General features: G+C 40.0%; 1 protein-coding gene across 2 annotated transcripts in view; it reads left to right on the forward strand.

Annotated features, from left to right (window-relative positions):
• The window catches only part of sgcd (sarcoglycan, delta (dystrophin-associated glycoprotein)), a 362,364-nt gene that overhangs the window by 26,546 nt on the left and 313,501 nt on the right, over positions 1–22,317 (forward strand). The window contains exon 1 of one of the 2 annotated variants that reach the window (XM_074672036.1): positions 19,004–19,125. The exons of the other annotated variant lie outside the window; for it this stretch is intronic. The gene's annotated coding sequence lies outside the window, so the exon portion shown is untranslated. Of the gene's footprint in view, positions 1–19,003; positions 19,126–22,317 lie in introns of those variants that run through there. 2 annotated transcript variants of the gene reach the window in all.

Raw genomic sequence — 22,317 nt, forward strand, 5'->3', positions numbered from 1 at the left:
TTTGTTGATCATTTTTTACTTTAATTTTCCAAGAGACAAATATAGATATGCATATGTACAATATAAAAATACAATTCAGAAGAAAAAAAATGTATAAATAGTTAAAAAGGTTAATATACAAATACACAATAATGAATGTGCAATGAATATAAAATAGAAATCATAAGGATAAATACAATACAATAGAATGATAAAAAAAACAAATGTACAAGTATGAAAATATACAAAACAATAATAGCAGAAAAAAAAAAAAAGTAACAAAAGTAAAGCAAAAGAAAGAAAGAAAGAAACTCACCCACAAATAAATCCAACCATTCCCTGGATCAATAACTACAAACTTCAGTTGCATGGTACACCTAAAATCCCTGGAAGCTAGTTGGAATTGAATACCAAGCCATTATGGCAGAATCTTTGGCTCCATGGACTCTGGCTGTTGACACCTCCAAAGAAACAATCACATATCATTTGTTTACATGTAAAACATTAAAAAAAAAAAAAAAAAAAAAAAAAACCTTGGGTCTAGCATCCTCACCATGTGAAGCACAGGCAGCCTGGGTCTCCCATGCAACACATCACTGTACAGCAGGGTAAAATACTGGCAACAGGGTTGGCAGTATTTCACTGTGATTTCACAGCGAAATTTTTTACAGTGCTGTATTTTAACAAAATAGAATTTTAAAGCTGAAATTTCCTTGTAAGTATACAGTAATTTGTTGCAGTGTAACAATTGTTACAATCATGAGTCAGGAGAAAACCTGGTGCAGCAGCAGACTCTTAACAGTGATCCTCAGCAGTAAACTGTAGATTACTGTAATTGGGAGTATTTGACCATTGGGACCATAGGCAAGTGTTAATACTCCCAGAATGCATTATTTCTAACAGTATTTTCCTCACATATCAAAATACAGAACATGACTGTTGGGATTCTATTGTAACTTTCCATCAGAGCTTTACAGTGTAGAACAGATTTAGTCCTTTTTATTCATGCTCAGTCATATTTGTGGTGTACTGCACAACTTTATTCAATTTCCTGGGTTGAGATGTGTCTTAGAAAAGGGTAAAAAATATACCCCGTCACCCAGCCTCCCAGGATATCTTGTGTTGGACTTGCAAGACTCAGCCATAGGTCAGTCGGCTGAAGATGGATTGTATTGTGTTGGTTAGTGGAAAGCAGGTTAACCAAAGACTGTAGACACTGACTTGACTGGCGCAGCTCGGACAAACATTAGCACTGATGGATTTTCTCCATTCTTCTTTCTTATGTTTGACACCAAATGAAGCAGGACGAATTTGTTCATGGGACTATTTTCCTGTGACAAGTTGGCATTTGTGGCGTGTTGAGTTGAAACCAGGGACTGGATTTGGGGAACTTCAGAGCGACACATTCTAGTCTGTTTCTCTTTTTATCAATTTCTGTGTGAATTCTCACTGTAGTTGGTTGTCTGTTCTTTGGGTTTCATAAAGTCCCTTTGTTAGGTTGAGCTAATGTAAATACACAACCCTGACCTCATATTGTAGGGATTTATGCCTACCTGGCACCCTTGCATATGGTTGAACCATTAAAACATAGGCACATAGAAGAGCAGGGAGCTCTCAGGGAATAGCTTTTTTTAAGCAAACATAAATCTGCCTTTTCTAGAACAACTGTCACTAACAGTTTAAACTTCAGTGTCAGAACCCCACAATGTTATTTCATCATTTTAGAAACACATTTACACCACCACCGCCCTTCCCCCTGCTTTGCTGCCTCTGTATTCAGGCTTAGAAATGAATAAAAGTATTTGAATTGGGATTCCCACAGTCCCCTCTGCCATGCATTCACACATTGGGTTTTTGACACAGTGAAGAAGAGCAGAGTCACTCTTCTGGTTGCTTTATTCCTCCAAAAAAGAACAGAGACTTTCATGCATACAGCGTGCAGCGGTAGATAACAGCATCAGAGGGCTCACTTCACTAAAAGTACTCCATGTGAAAGGGATTCACCAGGCCCCATTGTAATGCAGAAGATCACTGTGTTGGAGTGGATTGTTCTTTCAAAAAACACTGCGTTCTGTAATAGAAAAAAGGAAGTGAGCATCAATGGTGTCGGCGCTCGGTTCGGCGGATGTTGGAAAAATAAACTTGTTAGGAGAGTCGCTCCTGACTTTCATTTGTCCTCTGCTGAAAGCTGATTCACAAATGAATCTATCAGCTGTTGGGGCCTGATGCAGGAGGCTGGAGGTGTGTGATAACCACAGTCTAGTCCTGTGGTTTATAAATGACCTCACAGGGAGAGGATCTCTATCTCAGGGAAACATGGATCCACCATTTTTCTCTAAAAGAGGCTGTCAAAACAGATTACATTGTGCAAAGTAAATCATATTAATGATGCTCCTTGCATCATGTTGCTCTCCTGTTTGTCCTGGAAGCAAGTGTCAGAGTGGGCCATGTGATCAGTTTGTCACTTCAGATCTGTCTGACTTGTGATCAACAACATCTAAAGTGTTAAATGCATGATGCCTGTCAGTGTTGTATCCATCTGTTTTGCACTCTACAGAGCAAAGCACTCAAAAATGTTTTGAGGGTCAGGTGGCTTGTGGAGAGTGCTAAAAGGGTGGATAAACTGGTGTTGTAAGCCAAGGCTCTAAAGTGTGTTCACTGAGGACTGACTCATCTTTGTGGCTCACAGAGATCAGTAGAAGGAAGCAACCAACCCATGTGCTGGAAATTTCTGAAATTTTACTGCTGAGCAAATTCAGCAAAGTATTTGCTCAGACTGAGGCCTAGCTTCGCTGACAGAACATCAGCGGCTCCTATCAGTTAACAGCTCAGTCACCTACATCTACTGCCCCTGCTTCACCTAACCTCTTTCTGAACTTCTTCACCCTAGTTTCATCTTTTTATGCTTTTGATTTTACCAGTATCTCTCTGCCCTTTCATGGGCATTGGTGGGAAGAACACACCTCCCCTCCCTCTTAGTGTGCTATGTGTTGTCACTGGTGCTCACTGGAAAGTCTTTGCTGCTGCTCTCCCTGCTTCTTTAGCTTTCCATTGATATCCACACCTGATCAAAATTTTAGGACCAGTTAAGAAATTGCAAGACCATACATTTTGCTCCACTGGATCTTGAAAAGGTTCTTAGTAGAGTTTCAAAATGCCAAAAAGAAAAAAAATTGAAGTGAGACAATTAAGCAATTTATTGCAAAATAAACTGTACACACACGTACACAGACAATCATATTGACAGCCAATCTGATCCTACAGCTCAGTGCTTATTTTGGTCTACCACTTGTCTTTTTTGTTCCATAACCCTGAGGATCTTTGAAGAAAATTAAAATGACTGTCTAACTGCGCAGAACCTTGGCAGCAATGATACATTGTGAGAGTCTTTGCTTATGCAGCTCAACAATCCGTCCACATTCAAAGAGACAGCTTTTAGCCTTTGCCATCAGAAGGTCATGAAAGTGTGAATATCTAATAGAAAATCACATTGAATCCACATTTCCATGCAGATTTTGTCTTTTAAAGGCTGTTATCCTCACAGCAAGAAGGTCATCGGTTTGATTCCCAGCTTGGCCGGTGGGCCTTTCTGTATGGAGTTTGCATGTTCTCCCTGTGCATGTGTGGGTTCTCTCAGAGTACTCTAAATTGTCCGTAGGTGTGAGTGTGTGTGTGTGTGTGTGTGTGTGTGTGTGTGTGTGTGTGTGTGTGTGTGTGTGTGTAAAAGGTTGTCTGTCTGTCTGTCTGTCTGTCTGTGTCAGCCCTGTGATTGACTGGCAGCCAGTCCAGGGTGTACCCCGCCTCTTGCCCAGTGACAGGTGGGATAGGCTCCCTGAACAGGATAAGCAGTTTGGTAAATGAATGAATGAATGAATCAAAGGCTATGGTCTTCAGCTTTTGATTAGCTGATGAACAGACTATTTAACCTTAATATATGTTTTCAACAAACTGCTAGCTAATCTTTTTCTTCTTCTTCTTTTTTTTTTTGTCTCACTCCCATTTCTTCTGTTTGCATTTTGAACCTCTACTTGGAACTTGTTTAATATCCAACAGTGAAAAATGTAAATTTGAGCAAATTTTTCAACTGGTCCTAAAATTTTGATCAGATATGTGAATGAAAGTGAGGGGAGGTGTGCTCTCCCCACCTTAGGCTATGGCACTTCATATGAGCTCATGAAAGGGCAGGAAACTACAAGACTCTCAGAGCTCTAGTTGGGGTCTTTCCAATCAAAAACAAATTAACAGTTTTAGATTTCATCTATTATAATGATTATTTAAACAAAAATAGAAGTAAAATTTAATTTCAAACCATGCAAAAAGAAAAAAAAGTAAAAAAACAGAAAATGTTTCACGTTTTCTTTTTTTTTTTTTTTTTTTTGTAGAAGCCCACCAAGATGACAAAACCATGAAAACCACAGTATCAATGGAAGAAGGATTAATTTAAGAAACAGAAATATGTTAACTAGTTCAGGTGAATTAAGTATTTTAGGCTGTTATGTGTACATTCTTGTCTATTTTTGCATTGGCCGAGTGTATTCCCACAGTAGGTGTGGCTGGTCTCGTTGTTTTGGTGGTCGTATAAGCTGAAGAGTTTGATAACCTCTGCTTTAGTGTCTTGACTCTGGTGTCTATCTTTGATTTTTAAGGCTCTTTATACTCAATTTCAACTGAATGCTTGCCGAATGCAGATGGGAGCATGCACTTGCAGCGATTGGCAGAAAGTTGTGTCTGTTGTTTGAAAGTTTTTTTTTTTTTTCTTTTGTAACTTTATCTGATGTTTCTATGTCCTGTTCCTTTCTACAAAACTAATTGTCTTTGGGTTAAAACTATTTTAAAGTCAAAAACAGGTCAGGTTAGGGTTAGGGTTTTTATACAGAAATACAGTCCAAGGAGCAGGAGTCAAAGGTCGACATAGAAACTTGAACTGATTAACAGCATTGAAGCTTTTAAATATCTAAAAACAGACAACAAGCCACCTACACGTCTCCTAATGTCGGCATCGTTGCCCTGATTTAAGTTTTTAGTCGCTCTGTAACAAATTATGCATGATAAAGCCCAGGCCTGAGATGATCATTGGCAACACCAAAATAAACCTTAAGTGGACCCAGAGACCGTACCTCAAGAAATCTTACATTAAAAACCCTGCATGTCTCTGTGTTTGTCCTGTAAGAATAAAATATCCTTGGTTATGAAGCTACATCCACCAGACATCAATCCCTCACTTTTCCACATCTATCTCTCCGCCTCTGCTGCCTCTCTCCTCCTCTCCTCAGCCATATTTTCTCCTCTTGCTTCTCGGCCAAGACTCCATTGGATTTCTCTTCATCTCTCTTTCCTGTCTTTCTGTCTTCCTGTCCTCATTATTGGCTGCTACTTCAAACTTGTTAAGTGGTAAATGATCGACAGCACTTTTAAAGTTACAGCTCACAGAGACAGGAGCCGAGGCACAAGTCCCGCCTTCCCCTGCTTCATTTTGTTAAACTTTGCAACCTGTCACTCATCATGCCACTCACCGCGATGAGCTGTCTGCGTTCAAAGAGTGTCGCCCGCAGCTCAGGTAAGCAGCATCAGTGAAGCCTCCACAGGCAGCCGGTGAGGAAACAAAGCTGATGTTCTGTTTGTCTGCAGCACGCTCGGCTCATCTCATGCCTATTTTAGGAAGGTTTAGTCGTTGTTGTGGTGGCTTTGTTTGTGTCTGAAACTAAGCTCAGCTCACAGTCAGGTGGTTAAAACCCCAAACCTTCACCATTTTCACCTGTCTGCATGGGCTGCTGCAGAATTTAGACAAAAATTTAAAAAAGGATCTTAAAGTGCCTCCAGTGTACTCCTTTGCCCCTGGCTGAAGGTTAAAACTCGCTGTGAGGGTCGTGATTCTCTGACTGGTTGTGAATTATTAAACACATCTTACTCCCACTTTAGATGACTATGAATCCTTCAAACGGAAAATGTCATTCATTAAAGCCATAATGGCTTCTTAGTATTTTCATTAAGTGAACTTCCTGTCACTCTTGGGAAGCACAACAAGGCCGTGACTTCACTAAATGTGTGTGTGTGTAAGTGTGCATTAAAGCCTGCAGCTGGAGGGTGCAGTAACCTTGCACCTAAATGTGTTTACACATTCTTAACAGAGCTCCCTCGACCTCCAGAAACTCTTCATCTGTTTGTAGAAGTCGGTGTGTGTTTGGCTGAGTGAACACACAGCAGATATCTTCTAATGGAGGGCAGTTTGGGAATGATATGTGTCCCTTCTGTCAGGTTTCTAAATGAATGCAGACATCTTGGTCATGAAGATATAAAGTTGCCTGTCACAACTTTTCTCATTTCCCTACACTGAGGTCAAACAGAATCTTTGGGCAAACGCTGCCTCGCTCCCGGATATCTCCAGACTTGCACTTATTTGTTGGAAATGAAACCAAAGTTGTAGTGCTGGGGGAAAAAATATATTCCTTGTGGCTGTTTTTACAATTTTCAGGTTACAATTTTTTGTTAATGTTTTTCTCATTAAATATAAATCCTTCAATTTAATCTTTCTTTAAAAGCTGGGTTGGAAACAATGTTACTGCTTTTCTCCAACAGAAGGTGAAATGTTTTTCTTTGACTATCTATTAACATAATGTCAGATCCCTGAGTAAATCCTAAAAACTGACTCATATGTGAGTTACAATGATTTTTTTTTGTTTGCTTTTTTTTTTTTTTTTTTTTCTTTTGTTTTTTTTTAATATGGCCCCTGATTTAGCCTGTGGACATCAGCATTGTCATTCAACTCTTTCACATGGTCTGTTGTTAAAAAAGCAAACTAACAATTGCAAAAATCAGAACTATTGAAGAGCTGCAATTTAAATTGAATCATCGTCCCAAAAGTTGTTTAAGAATGGAATCGCACATGTTTTTTTGTGATGATTAATCAAAAAAGATCAAAACTTAACACAACATCCCCTTAAAATATGCTACTGGTTGTGCAGTTACACCAGGTAAGCCAGGTATCACAAAGCATAAAGGCTATTGGAAAACTTGCAGAAGAAGAAGTAGCCACGTGACACTGTCCCATCCAGTTGGCTACACACAGTATATTTACCTGCAGATTTTCATAAAATTGGACTTTCATAAACAGCTTAGAACATAGCTCAATCAGCACACGTAGATAATGCGATGCGACTGCTTGCGGACTGTGGCTGGATTTGGCAGGACTCAGCAGGTCTTGGAACAAAAGCATGTACATGTTGATTTCAGGTTCAATTAAAGGTTCAATTAATCCTGATCGCCCAACCTTAAAATATAATCTACTCTTGTGCATGTATGATCTACAGCTTGTTTCTAAGCTCTTGAGTAAACCAGAGCAAATCATTACTTGAGCAAGACTCTGAAGTGCATAATTTTACACCTCCAAACTCTATACAGGTGGTTAAATATGAACTGTAATGCTTCATCTATGGTTGATAAAACCGTGAGAGCAGTCTGCTTGACCTGGGTGTGTATCTTTTCAATTTTGCAGCATTATTCAATGTGACCGTCATCAGTTTGAGCTGTATACTCTCACCCCTTCTGCTCCATTCAGTGCAGGTGTTACCTCTGCAGCGGTCACTGAAACAGAGCACCTGAGATTTGTTCTCTGATGTGCAGACTCACCTTTGGTGCAGACAGTCTTTGTGGATTTACAGCAGATAATTAAATCATGACCTTTCACAGCAGACGGTCCGTGGCTCTCGTGTTTGAAAGGAAACTATAAAAGACACAAACAAGTTCCCGCTCAGGTCAGCCTACAGCCTCATGCAAAAACTTGTGTATGATAATTCAGCTACGCAGGGCAGTACACCTGTGCACGCCCTCCAGTAGCCCCATTTCTGTTTTCTCCTGACAGCGTTTTTGTTGTTGTTGTTTTTTCCCACAATCCTCTAACCTGTCAAGCCCTGCCAAAATATGTGTTCTGTCTCCCTGTGGCTCTGTGCACAGACGCTGCCTTCCAATTATCCGAAGAGAAACAGACGGAAAACCGGGTTGATAAATCTGAAGGGCTTTTGACAAATATTACCTTCCTTTCCTCACTTCCTTTCCTTTCTTCCTTGTGTGTCCTGATTCTTCCTCTGCTGTCACATACTTTGGACTTGGTTATCTAACCGCTCTTTCCTCTGTGTGATGAAAGGACATACCGGGCTGTGAAATGTCAGTCTGACTTTCAGAAATATGTGTATAATTATGAAGGTTGCTGCATTGACGGCTTTGTGTGTGTGCGTGTGTGTGTGTGTGTGTGTGTGTGTGTGTGTGTAGAGCTTTGCACAACACTGAGAGTTTGAAGTATGTCTTTTCATGCATGTTCACAAAGCTCAGGTCTCACCATCTGCCATTTTCTAGCTTTGTGCAGGGACACAGACCTCGGGCAAACTGGACCCAGACACTGAACAAAATATCACCTTAAAAATTCCTCAGTACCAAATTAAAACTGATTCTGAATTTGCCCCGTATTCTGAAGTAACTTCAGACAGAATGCCTGTCAACAGGTCCATCTATGGAGCATCAGCTAGATTTGAAAAATGCTGGGGACAATGACTATAATTTGTTTACTTTAAGTAAGGCTACTATAAAATGTGTTTGCAGCATAGGCTCCAACTCATCTGCAAGGGGTTAGTTATAATAATTGTGGAGGATGTCTGTGTTTTTATTTTGTGCGAATTAACCATGTCTTAAATATGTAAATTAAAAATTCCAGGGAAAATTGTCTGGCATATTTCAGACACACATGGGTCCTCTGGCAATAAAATCCAGTTTGAATCAGTATCTCTTTTTTTATAATTTTCTATGCAAAAAAAAAAAAAAAAAAAGATAAAATGTTTGGTATTCTAATCAAAGTTTTTAACAGCACTTTGTAGAGAAGTAAGATTGAAGGAGCCTCACTGTGTACCCCTGTTAGCAATAAACAGGCTAAAAATAGACTAATTTATGCACCTAAATATAACTATGAAAAAAAAAAAGGCACAGCACTGATTTAATGTCACTCAGGGGATATTAAGCTTACACAATCATGATGACTACAAATAAAACATTCAACTAAATATTTTGACAGCTCCACAACCCAAGAGGCCTATGGACACAGAGTCTGAAACAGTCTATTCCTGTACATCAGGTTGTCACAGACACTCTGTCTTATAGCATATGATCATATTAAGGATACAATTCAAATTAAATCATTAGAAAATATTGTTGATGTCTCTGTTTTTTTATTGCTCCTAAACGAAGCTTATTAAACATATATGGCAAGTCAGAGCTGTTGTCCAGTAGTTGTTCTGTATGAACAGAAATGTGGAGATTCAGATATGGAGTAAAGATGAGAAGCTTTGCTGCAGACTGAGGTAAAGAATGAGGTCATTGCCTTTATGAAGCTAAGAGAGTGTGCACATTATGGTAATTTCAACAGATAAATACAAGGTGAACTACATTTCCTTTTTCATAACTTAAGAATGAAAGTAAGATTGCAGCACTTTGGTTATTGTTGCTTCACAAACTCACTCACGCAGGCACATGAAAATCAACTTTTCTGATGGTTGAGTATCAGGGGCAGGACACTTTAAGAACTGATGTTTTGTACAGTTGCTTTTAAGCTCTAAGATTAAATTTACTCTGCATATCCAGAAGTTTTCATTGCATATTGTTTGAATGAAGCTGGATGACGTGGTTTTCTTTATCAGAATGTAAGGCTGGCTGTGTGCTGCAGAGGTCCCCACGTAATACTAATCCTGAGTGAATAGGGCTTTATTTCATGTTTTATCAGAGTAAAAGGCACCCAGTCAGAGATCTCTTGAAACTTGGCACGGAGGCAAATCTACAACAGCAGCACAGCTTGTTTTTTTTTTTTTTAGCCTCGCAGTGGTCTGCTTGCATCTCTTTGCCACTCGTGGTAGCATGCTGATGGTGCATTCTGTAGCGGCGGAATTTTCTATACTGCTGAAATAACTGGTGTTACAATGGCTCACACATGAAGGATTTGTGCACGATGGGGACAAAATGACCTCTGACAAAAATGCGTGTGTGGGTGGGTGGGGAGGCACATAGTCACATAGTTATAGTCACTGACCTTCCCTGAATTGATGCCTATGTCAGAACTGCTCACCTGGGTTGCAGTGGTTTGGAGCCGATCCCATCTGTGTACCCTCTAAATGAGACAAAGTCTGACGCCATATATCTAAAAGTAATTGCAGAACAACACGCAGAACTGAGCTAAAGTTTGGACTGCAGCAGCGCAGCAATTATTAATATTGATACGATCTGTTGTATAATCACTGGAACTCATGTCTCCTCAGAGGCTAAGCTAATAGCTGGGAGCATTAACAGGGTTTCAAATGACACCACGAGGACCATGCTATCGTTTCAAACCAATTGGGATGGTCGCCAAAGCACCAGCAGCGAAGGTGCACTTCTCTGGGTGGCTAATGACCATAAAGTGAATATATACATCTCTGCACCAACCCGACCACTAAATCTGCACAAAGACGAAGCGTCTCCGCGTCACGGCTGTAACCCACAGCAGAGATGATATAATGTGATCGTAAAACGTGGTCCGAGGAGAGGTGGAAACTCTCAGCTTTTTCCCATCAGTGATAATTTGTTTCCCCCAGGAGGTCCCTCAGCCCAGGTTTTACCCCACCGCCTCGCCTGCTTGGCTCCCAGCATGCAGCAGGGTGCTGCTCTGGTTCATATCCTTCATTGTAATGGTTCTTGTCCTCACTGGGAGGCCTTTGGCTACTGATGAATAGGAAGGGACTCATTTATTTACACTGCTTCCATTATCATATATTCTTAGAGCACTCTTGTCTACACCGCATACTGATTTTCATCCCACATCCTGCAGCCTGTGGGCTCCATCTTTAATTTAGATTTGGTTGTACAGCATGTACTTGTGGTTATTAATTCATCCAGGAAAAGATTTAGCAGGAAATATATCACGCCGTCGTTCAGTGTCGGGTAGTTGTCAGCTTGCGAGTTCAAACAGCTGAAGTAAAGAGCCTATTTGCAGCCCAGACTTTAAAGTGCAATCAAAGTAGAGTATAAAAGTTTATGAACCCAAAACGTCTGTTTGATCCTGCAAAACGCCGTCCTGCCTCAACCTTGACCGGCTGCTTTCTCTGTACCTGTGCATTAATGCAGTTTAAACACTTTGCTTCTCTTTGAAATAAGAAAGCTGGCTCAGACGTGGATGTTGTCGTTTTTAAATCTTGTTTTGTTTTTTTTTCTGGTTGGGGACTTTCTCTCCTCTGTGCTGCAAGTTGTGATAAACAGCTAGTGGCTATGATTCAGATCTGAGTGAACTCTGACTGACCTGACTCAGAGTTTCTTCAGTTTAATATGATTCTGGTGCTTTTTTTTGATTGTTTGTTTTTTCACTTCTGAAGTTTTTAAAGTCTTACTAGTTGTGTTGTGTAGCTACCTGCCTTAGGACTATGGATGAAATTTAGCCTCTGTTTTAAGTCTGCATTTCCACTGATGGCCAATGCAGTAATGTTGAATAATGTACATTGTCCCAAGTCAACACATTAAAAAATGATAATAATTTAAAAAATAGATAGATAGATAGATAGATAGATAGATAGATAGATAGATAGATAGATAGATAGATAGATAGATAGATAGATAGATAGATAGATAGATAGATAGATAGATAGATTGATTGATTCAAAAAATAAATAAATAAAACAAACACTAGCAACTTCAGTGCTCTTATTCTCCATTGACTTTCTTTCTAGAGCACTAAGGGACTATAGACCAGTAGAGATACCAATGTCTCCCAGTATCCAAACTAAAAGAAATTAACCATTGCTATGATAGCAAGAGGCTAATATTCCATTTTTCACATCCAGTGGTTTGGAATAAGCTGTAAAGTTGTATTTTGTATCAAACTGAAAAGAAAAAAGAAAAAGTGATAAAACCTAACCATACAAGCAACTTGACTAACGATATCATCTTCAATTGCAAGAACCTACCTGACAACCAACGCAGGTTATTGAGTTAAAGATAATTGCCTGTTAGCCAAGCTAGCATACTGTCATCATCTCAAAAGTTGAAGTTTTGTTCAACAGTAAAGCTGATTTCAGGCAGATACTCAGAAGTTTGACCAAGAAATTCGGTGTCCATTGCATTTGCACCTCTTAAATATGAGATATGAGGTTTCTGAGGCACAGGAAAAACGCACCCCACCTGCATTAGATATCACCCTCTGAAAAAAAAAACGGAGGATGTGTTTCCCAAAATGCGGCAAAAAAATTAAGCGAGTGTTTCACTGCTGCGTCAATGGCTATGAGGTCTGGTCTTATCTGTGTATTTTTATCTGATTATGATGAGTATATTTAATATTGAGCCTTGATTTTCTGGAAGGATGAAGTTGTAGACAGATGAATAAATGGATTTAAGGGCAAAAAGATTGATATCATCAGTAGAAGTCTACGGTGGCACTCCACTGAGCGCTGTTGACTCTGTGTTTCTGACATTATTTGACATTGAATTGGGCTCTAGCCTAATCAGCTCAAACTTGGCCCAGGGTGCAGACCAGCAGATGTTTTATTCATCCTGTCTGAAATAATCCCACCCAACATAAAACACATCCTGCCGTTGGGAGGTCCTCACCTACAGTAAGCTGGAACAGGTCATCTTTCCCCCTTAAAAATGGCGTCCACCGGCTATCTGCATTAATTCTTAGCTTCCTGCTGATTCATTTCGGCGAGCCTCAGTGTCCAGCCTGGCGGAAGCTCCAGGAGGTCATCATTTGAGCGAGCATGTGGGCTGGGATAAAATGAGAATTACGACCTTGTTTAATGGTGTCGTTTTAAATCATGCTGAGCTCTGGGACAGCACTGAGCCGCCCATCAGCTCTTCTTCTCCTGTTTCCTCTCCGGTCTTTAGTAAGACGGTGATGAGCTGCAGGAAGGCAGGAGGCTGAGTGTTTTTTGCTGAAGGGAAGGCTGAAGACAGTTTTTTCTTCATTTGAAAAGTGATGCATGAGAGGAGAGATGAGAGGTCATCCTGGATGACCTTCACCACTTGGACCGGCTACTGGGACTTCGCCATCATTTCTGCTGTAGAAGCATTTAAGAGGTCGTTGTAGATGTCAAGTGATAAGAACTGGCTCACAGTCAACATTCCAGTTGACCTCAAAGTGGTTTTATATCCAGGAGGGGAATGGAAATGTCTGAAGCATAGACTGTATAAAACATGGACATAGTCTCGCCGACGTCACCCATCTGTTTCTGAAACGGAAAATGAAGCATATCAGCTATAGCGGCCATATTGGTAGTGGCAAGGGCTTCGCCTACAGCCATAGGGCTCCTGTCGGTCACGTGAACCTCAGCTGTGCCTCTTATTGGGGGAGCTCGCGATCTTAATATCCTGCGAATGGCCGAGTTAGAAAAAAATTCACCCCCCATACAGTGGGTGCTGGTAGTAAAATCAGCGACTCAAAAATTTGGAGACATTTTTTGAACCAGGCTGTAAATAGGTTAATTTCTGCTTTGAAAACAGCTTTTTTTTGGCTTGATGTGTATGTGACTTCCGCTACTTCCAATGCCAGCGTCAAGCAAACACTCGAGAAACAGTGGATTTTAGCACTTCTGCATTGTCTCATATTATCAGACTGGAGGTTGCTGCTTGGTCTGGAGCTGGCTTTGTGCACAGTTTTAAAGACGTAAAGAAAGTGGAAGAGCCTTCAACCCTAACCTTATCATAGTCAGAACCAATATACATTGTTGTCCAACATCATTGAAATCAAAAAGCAGCGTGCAGACTGGTAAAAAGTGTGTATACACAGCTGCAGATCCTTCCCTGAAACCCAGTCTTAGCTTGAAGCAGCCACTAACCTTGGCTACTTAAGGATGCTTTAAACACAATGTTTGATTTCTTCACTTATTTTAGATTTAGTATGAGTCATTGGACAAGGATGCCTGTTAGTGTTAGATGCATTTGGACATGCATCTTTAGAACCAGAAATACTTGAAGCCCCATGGGGTAAATTTGGACACAGTCGGTCACTTTTTAATCATAAATCCAAATCATGGTTACACAGAGCAATTAAATCTTTGATATTTCAATCAACACCTTGTTGAGCTTAATAAATGAACCCAAACTAAAGCATCAATGTAGGGGTGGATAGATAGATAGATAGACTCTGAGGGCAAAAAGAAAGTGACAAATGACAGGAGAGAGGAGAGCGTAAATGCAGCAAGTGATTCAGTTCGGTTTGTTCACCCAGATGATTTGTTCGTTTCCAAAAGAACGTTCCAGCTTCATAGCACCACTTGTCAGGATTGCAAATGTCTCGTTAAATCAACCCAAGTAACAGAGAGAGATTCCGCTTTGATTATGCAAGCTCCAGCACTCCTGCTCCAGGAATCAACAGGTTTGAGGTTTTGTAGCCCAACAGGAATGAAGAGAGGCTTATTAGTGGAGTGGAAAACGGACAGACTCACGCAGCAAGTGTAAGTAAACAAATTCAGTCAACATGCAATGGAGTGTAGCTAGAATGCAGATGTATCTGGTGTATTTGAGGTGTAAGGAATAGAGAATGTTGAATCTATACTGGTATCAGATCGGCTCAGTATTGGTATCAATCAGTAAAGCTCAGCAATCAGGACTTAAAATGTTGCAAATAAACAAACCAAAGTTTTTCCATAAGCTTTGATCCACTGTAACAGAAAACATTTACCAAATAAAACCTAAACACACCCTATCTGAAAATCTGGACAACACAATTTACACACATCTAAACTTTAAATAGTCAAACTGATGTTTTTTTGTTGGGAACTGCAGCTGAAATCATTGTTTCGCCAGTTCCTACTTTTAATTTGTGTATTTTTAATGGCCAGGATATCCAGGTGTAGGACAAGGAGTTTAGTTCATTCAGTGTTTTGTCTGCCAGGGTGTGTGCGTGTGGGTACATGTTGTAACTAATGTGTAATTCTGTTGAGGAGAAGCAGAAGCTGGAGCCAGCCTCTCAGTTTAACACACATCATTAGCATCACCTCCTACTTCTCCATTCAGCCGGCCACCCTCCCTGATTAAAAAAAAATCAAGAAAACACAGTTTGATTTATACACCACCACCAGCCAGCTGAGCAATGGTCCACCCCAGCGCTAGCCATCAAGGGCATCTCCGATCTGACTATAAATAATCAATTATTTCAGCTAATGACCCTACAAGTTCCCCTTTAGACGAGGTCGAGCTTCCACTTGGCAGGCGCCCCACCGCCCCCGCAGAGCCGACAAGCCATCCAACATTAGCGGGCGCTGACACGTCCTCCCAGCCTCCCTGATGGACTGAAGGACCGGCTCTCCTCTGCTGTGACAGAAAACACTCTGTCTACACACTCAGCTGTCTTGTCAGCCAGTGTGTCTTCCCAAACGTCCAATCTGCAGCGTCTTTGTATCAGAGGTGGCAGGAGAGATGTGTGAGAGCGCTGTTGATGCTCTGCAGGTCAGGGGAAGATTGTCAAACCGTCATGCAGTGAGATTACGATCAGCATGTCAGTCTGCTGGGTCCTTAAGGTGGCCCAGCCCTGTCTGCATGGCCTCAGGACTGTCTGACACAGATCTTAATTCCTCCTCGAGTCCTACTTTCAGCTCAGTTTTCAGTTTTCAATGCTGTCACTTGTTCTAGTTTAGAACTTGGGACATGGTTTCTCATCTGTTGTTGTTCATTGTTTCTGAGCATGCAACATACAGGAATGAATGCACAGGATGCATCGGGAACCTTTTGGCATACACCAACAGAAATACCCCAGATTTATGGGCTGCATGGGGTTGGGTATCCAGAGCTGTTTTGTGCCTTGCTTAGGATCAACAAGTTCAGATCTCCAAACTGTAGTCCAAACCAGGACCTGAATCCATAGTTCAACAGGGGCACTGATTTGTGCAGGGATGGCATGAAGTATCAGGAAGTTTCAGTCGTCAGGATTTTTTTTTTTTTTTTTTTTTTAACCTTTTTTTTATACTTTAGCAATCGACAGCAGAACATAGGCTGGTTTCACTAAAAATGTTTTTGACAAAAAATGTGTTTTGTTTTTTATAGTGCCCCTCTCTGAAGCTCCATTCTTTGATCCTCCGTTGTCTTTTCTCACGATTGCGACACATTCTCTGTTTGAGTCCGAGTACTGCCTGAACTCGTACGACTTTTAACGTCTGTCATTGTCTCTGTCATCCCTTCTCATCTCTTGGGGCGATGTGAATCAGTAGTAGAATCTTCCAGTCTGTCGAGGGTTCAAGCCCAGCTCCTGCAGTCGCATGCCGAAGTGTCCTGGAGCAAGACACTGAACCCCAAATTGCTCCTGTTGTTGGCCAGATGGGTGTGGATGAGTATGAATGTGTTGGCGGATGGTTGCTTTCACAGAGCTCTCCACCATCAGTGTGTGAATGTGGTGTGACTGTGGTGTGAAACAAAAACGGCAATGTAAAGAGCTTTGAGTGGTCAGAAAGACTAGAAAAGTGCTGTACAAGGATTGGTCTACTTAGCATTTATTCTATGCTGGTCTCTTGATCTAACAGAGCACCACTGCCACCTATAGGGGATAGTTTAAAGACAGATTCAGGGATTTCTACAAAAAAAAGAATATATATATATATATATATATATATATATATATATATATATATATATATATATATATATATATATATATGTATATATATATATATATATATATATATATATTTATTTATTTATATATATATGTATACTGCTTATATATACTGCTTATATATAAGCAGTATACCTACTCTTTAAGTCTTTGTCTGCAGTTTGTTAAATTTGATGTTATGGCCGTGTCCTGGGCGCTCCCTGCCCTTCCGTGTGCTAAAGAGGAAAGGTTAGAGGGCACATCCTACCTCTCTTTCATGTGCATCCATGAAGATCCCAGGCAGGGAGAGCAGCAGCAAAGTTACTGAAGTTTTCCATTTGAAAAAGATTTTTCAAAACCCGCAGTCTGGCACTGAAACATTTTGTGTTTGGCACACCAAGCTGCTGCACAGTTCACATTTCTAGATTTAATAATTATCCTGTATTTGTAAATCTTCAGCACGGCCTGCTGGGAGATGAAGCAGCGTTTCATTTTCAAACAAAAACACGGCTCGCCCGCCGTCTTGTGTGGTTCCGTGTTGTTGTGTTTGTGTTTTTCATTATTGTTAAAGCAGGAGAAAAACACCACACAGCAACAGGGAAATGGATTTCAGATTCAATGCTGCAGAGCCAAGCTGCACCCGGCTCCATCTCCAAGGTTCAAGGGAGGGTTGTTTTCCAATAGTTTTATTCCGCTCACACCCGTCGGGAATAATAAATGTGCTTGTTTTACAAAATGATGTACTTTGAATACATAATAATGTGCCATGCTCCAAAGTCAAGTTCAACTTCTACTGCTGCTGTTAGCCCAGGAGGAGATGTGTTTGGTAAACAGGAACAGGAAGAACTAATCAAGGAAAACAATGCCATTGAAACACAGCTTTTATGAGCACACTGCAGCTGAATCATACAAATCAGCTTTTCTTGTTCTTTGGTTGTTTTAGCACAGGATTTGTGGACTACAATTATAACACAGAACATGTGGGGTGCTTTTGTTGGTTAATCTTTACAAAATTAAAGAGATAATCATCAAGCAAAGAGACGTCTGATTGCCCGTTTGACACATTTTATGTTGTTTCCTGTTACTATAGGCTGCAGCAGATTAAAAAGGCCATCCAGAAATATGTTATTTTATTACTGTACATTGCACCCTTCTTATCTTAATGCTAATTTCATAAATGACTTCAAACTTTTTCAGTGGTGGTTCTTGCCTTTTCTGACTAGCAAAGCAGGCACTCACCTTTTTACTATCAGGATGGGGTTGGCTGACAGTCTGACTTCCAACTCTGTTCTCTTTTCGAGCATGTGCTCCCACCTTCTTGTTCCCAAAATGCAATAAAATCAAGTAATTACTTTTTCCTCTTTGAAGCAATGATACAGTAAAATACTGTTATAACCCCTTTTATACAGAGTTGTCCTTTATTTAAACATAACAGGATTTTACCATTTAAATTTTCTCAATTTACAGCAACTCATTAGAGTGTAGAAAAAAGTCTGCCTTATAGATTTTGCAATCAATAAATCAATAAATGATTTTTAGCCCGGTGCAGAGATGAAGTTCATCCAGCCCTGGAAGTCTATGCAGGGCTGGCTGCAGCTTTGATGCAGCATCGGGGGTCTCTCCCACACGTCAACCAAAAAGTTAAGGAGCACAAAATGTCAACATCTGCTGAGGATTATTTTACCAATGCAATGCAGTCAGTGTTGAGCTACAGTTTCTTTAAAAAAGTACTGTACATTACTGATAACTTTTTAAAAAGTAACTCAGTAACTTAACTGATTACTTGATTTCAAAAGTAACTGTTAGATTACAAGTTACATTCAGCAACTGCCAACAACCACATCATAGAGCTGTACAATTTGGCTAAATTGTATAATTGTGATCATAATGAATAATATATAAATCTACATGCTTTGCTATAAAAGGAAATGCAGACTATATATATATATATATATATATATATATATATATATATATATATATATATATATATATATATATATATATATATAATATATATATATATATGTGTGTGTGTGTGTGTGTGTGTGTGTGTGTGTGTGTGTGTGTGTGTGTGTGTGCGTACATAGGTGGTTTTGTAATAACTACTTCAAAATTTAAAGATCAAAATTATTTATTTTATACATTTCATTTCAAAATAAAACAAAAAAAAAACAAACATGTACAGTACTACTTTAGGTGCACTCAGCCCTGTTCAGTTAAATCAATATTATTTTTTAAAAACGGTTTGTCTTAGTCTAGTTTGTTTTTTAAAAGTTTCATGTTATTGTTAAAGCTGTAGTCTTTTGATCCTGTATAAAACAAGCAATCAAAACTAAAATATAGTGGAGTGGGGGTTCACATAATCCCCAGTGCCTTGGTCGGGGCCCCCAAGTCTAAAAAGTCTGGACACGCCCCTGCTCGTTAACACGTGCCTCATTGCAGGTAGCCCACGGTATGTTGGTCAGCGCAATGACGGATGGATTTGTGCGAACTGAGGGTTCAGCTCATGGAAAAAATAGAGATACAGGGACTCAAAGACGGGACTCAACTTTCGACAGGTAAATGTCAAACAACTTCTCAAGCATTTGTGGCCACGCAGGGCACCGCGCATGTGTCATCACAATTAATATTCTGCAGGTGAATCAAAAGACCTGAAGTTAACTGTCAGCACAGAGTTTATAACGAAAATTAATATCTCTAGCTGACACAAACTCTAGTGACTATATGTAGAAAACGCGGATCTCTCTCCTCCCTTCTTTGGTACTTTTAAGTTTTGCTTTTCTGTCGCTGGCTGCTTGTTATGAATGCACGTGAGTTGTCATGCTGAAAACGTGGCTTGTCGCCATCCGAAGTAAGAAGAGATCAAATAGTTCTTAATATATAGCAACGTTACTTTCAATGTTTTTTTCAACATCTGAATCAGAATGTTCATTTAATAACATTTTTGCTATCTGGGATACCACTTCTGCTATTTGGAGTTATTGAACCACCAACCTTCCAACTGAGAGTCACAGGCCACAGGATGGAAATGAAACAGGCAAAGTTACAAAATCATTTAAAAAAAATAATTGCTAGGTTTCCTCACGAGTTGAAAGTGTTTGCAGCGCAACAAAGATGGTAAACATAAAGACAGTTTAACTTTTTTTTCAATCAATATCTTAATCTAATTAAAGTGACCCACATCACAATGTTTTTTATAAACTTGAATAATATGGAAACATTTTAAGTAACTGGTGCTTAAAAATACCTCACAATACAGAAAGTGAAACTTTTAAAACTTAAGATTTCCTAGAAGAGGAGTCCAGCCACTCCAAAATTATCAACCTCTGTATCCCTGCTGATGCTAAAGAGAAATCTTTAAACTTTCTGTGAAATAAATTTGTGTACATATGACTGAATCAGGCTCAGACATTCAGATGTTAGATTGAGCATCCAAACCAGAAAAAAAATAAAACTGTTTCACATCTTTAGATCATTTTTCAGCCCTTTGAAAATAACATGTTGAAGTATTATGAGTTGTGCTCATATTTGTATTCAGAGAACATGTGCTTATTTTAAGCAGCGACTCGTTACATGTATGACCAAAGGATGCTTAGTCTTTCACACTTCATGTGATTGAATTTATGTCCTTGCAACTTCGACACTCTCATGCTGCCTATAGCTGAAAAATTAATTAGCTCTGTTTGGAAGAGAAACATGGCATTAATTTAAAATGAGGATGTTGCACAAGCTGCCATGTGTCTTCATTTATTTGTTTATCAGGCCGGGCTAATTAAAAAGCGGAGCTGCAGGTACTTGTTGTGGTTGCCAGTTTTGGCATCACTCACGTCTGTCTGCTGTCGCTCATGGTAACGATTTGATGCCAGCGAAACAATCATGCAAAGCTTGTAGCTTTTTTACCAGTAGAAAGAAGGAGACAAACAGAATAAAATAATGCCATGCACCCTCGCAGCGATACGTCTCTATCAGGGGACCTGTCATGTCCTCCAGCTGACATGGAGAACACGCAGGGGGCGGACATGCTCATTTAGTTTGAATATAGGCAGAGAAACAACGTCAGGCCGCTTTCTTTCCCCTCCTGTTCCCCTCTTCATCAGTTCCCACATGGATTCATTTACTTAATTCTCCTGCATGGCTGGTAAACTGTATCCTCTGAGTGAACCTGCTCCGTGTACACAGCAGCGTTCAGCGCCAGTGCACATGCTGGGTCGCGGTTTAATATCAGCTGAAGTGTCTTTAATTTCAGAGCTTCTTTGAGCAGGTAGAAATGTCACATCAACCCTGAACTTCCTGAACCTCCCCCGTGAATATCCTGCTCCTCAGCCCACCATGACTCAACTCTCTGTGCAGATGTTATCATTTGCAAACAAGTCATCAACAAAATTAGTCACATCTGCTTCCAGTAAAGGGAACGGCTCGCCTTCAGTTCAGATTGAATCATAAGTGATCAGCTCATTCATGGGTCATAAAGTTAGGCAATGAAATGTGAAATGAGGGGTGAAATTATACAAACATGATGACATTAAATACTGGTAGTTTCAATTTGATGCTAAACTTTGGTGAGGTTAAAAGTTTTATATGTTACTGACCTTGTAAAAAGGCTGGAGCCAACAAGAGGTATAATTTGACCCTGAGTACATGATAACAAGCAGGCCCCTAAAAGCTTTTAATGCTACACCTTCAAAAAGCACAAAAGTGCACAAAACCATCAATCAGGAGTCAATTAGTCAGTCCAACCTGAGGCAGATGGAGGCTGACACTTGGTTCTGCACTGCAGCGTTTTGCACCAGCGCTGTCAAATGCTTAGATGTGACACGTGGAAAATCATGTGATGGAAAAAAAAGCATGAAAAGAAAAAACAGAATGCATTTATACTGCATTTTTTTTTAAAAGTGCTTTGCATTGACAAAAACATGCAGATCTTTTGAAACAAGCAGTCACAAGAGCCACAGGGTATCATTACTAATATAAAATACAGATTATACACAGCCATGAATAAGAACAGATATTTTCCTCTTTGCTTTAGCACACTCTGATAAGATTGCTTTTGACGTTTGCATGTCATTTTAAAGATTCAGCATTTCTAAGTTTACTGCTCCCTCCTCCCGTTGAAGATCGTCTCCACAGTTTCCAGGAAAAGCTGGGATGTAATTTGTATCCCTTCTGTTACCCATTGCGCACAGTTACGTTTAAAGGATGTCCTTCAAGGACGTCCTCTGAATGAAAGTTGGAAGTTTCAACATCATTTTTGCATGTCTAACTCTGGTCTCCTGAAGGTGCATACAGTTACACCAGACCACTTTGTTTTCCGACGTTTTCCGTCAATTTATGCACCTTCAGGAGACCAAAATAAGACATCCTAAAATGGGGTTAAAAGGACGCCCTTCAAAAGTCTGTTTGCACAGTGGAATCAATCAATCACTCACTCACTCACTCACTCACTCACTCACTCACTCACTCACTCACTCACTCACTCACTCACTCACTCACTCCGGCTTTGACGTTCACTTGACGTCCAAAAAACTAACATGCGAATGTTGAACTGCAAATTGACAGCCAAGTGGGGTCATGGTTAGACGTTCAAATAGTGGACCTAATTTGAATGTTAAGTAGACGTCTAGAATTGGTCTTGAACAGACAAGATATAGACACGGCCATCAGACATCTGCTGTTTAGTGGGTATGTTCCCAAATCTGGAGCCATTCCTTCTTGTCATGTTCCTGTCTCAGCTGCAGAAACATGTGACACCC

Source organism: Halichoeres trimaculatus, unplaced genomic scaffold (genome assembly GCF_033239565.1).
Source record: "Halichoeres trimaculatus isolate MK-OKI-2021-1 unplaced genomic scaffold, fHalTri1.1 fHalTri1_scaffold_6, whole genome shotgun sequence".
NCBI lineage: Eukaryota > Metazoa > Chordata > Actinopteri > Labriformes > Labridae > Halichoeres > Halichoeres trimaculatus.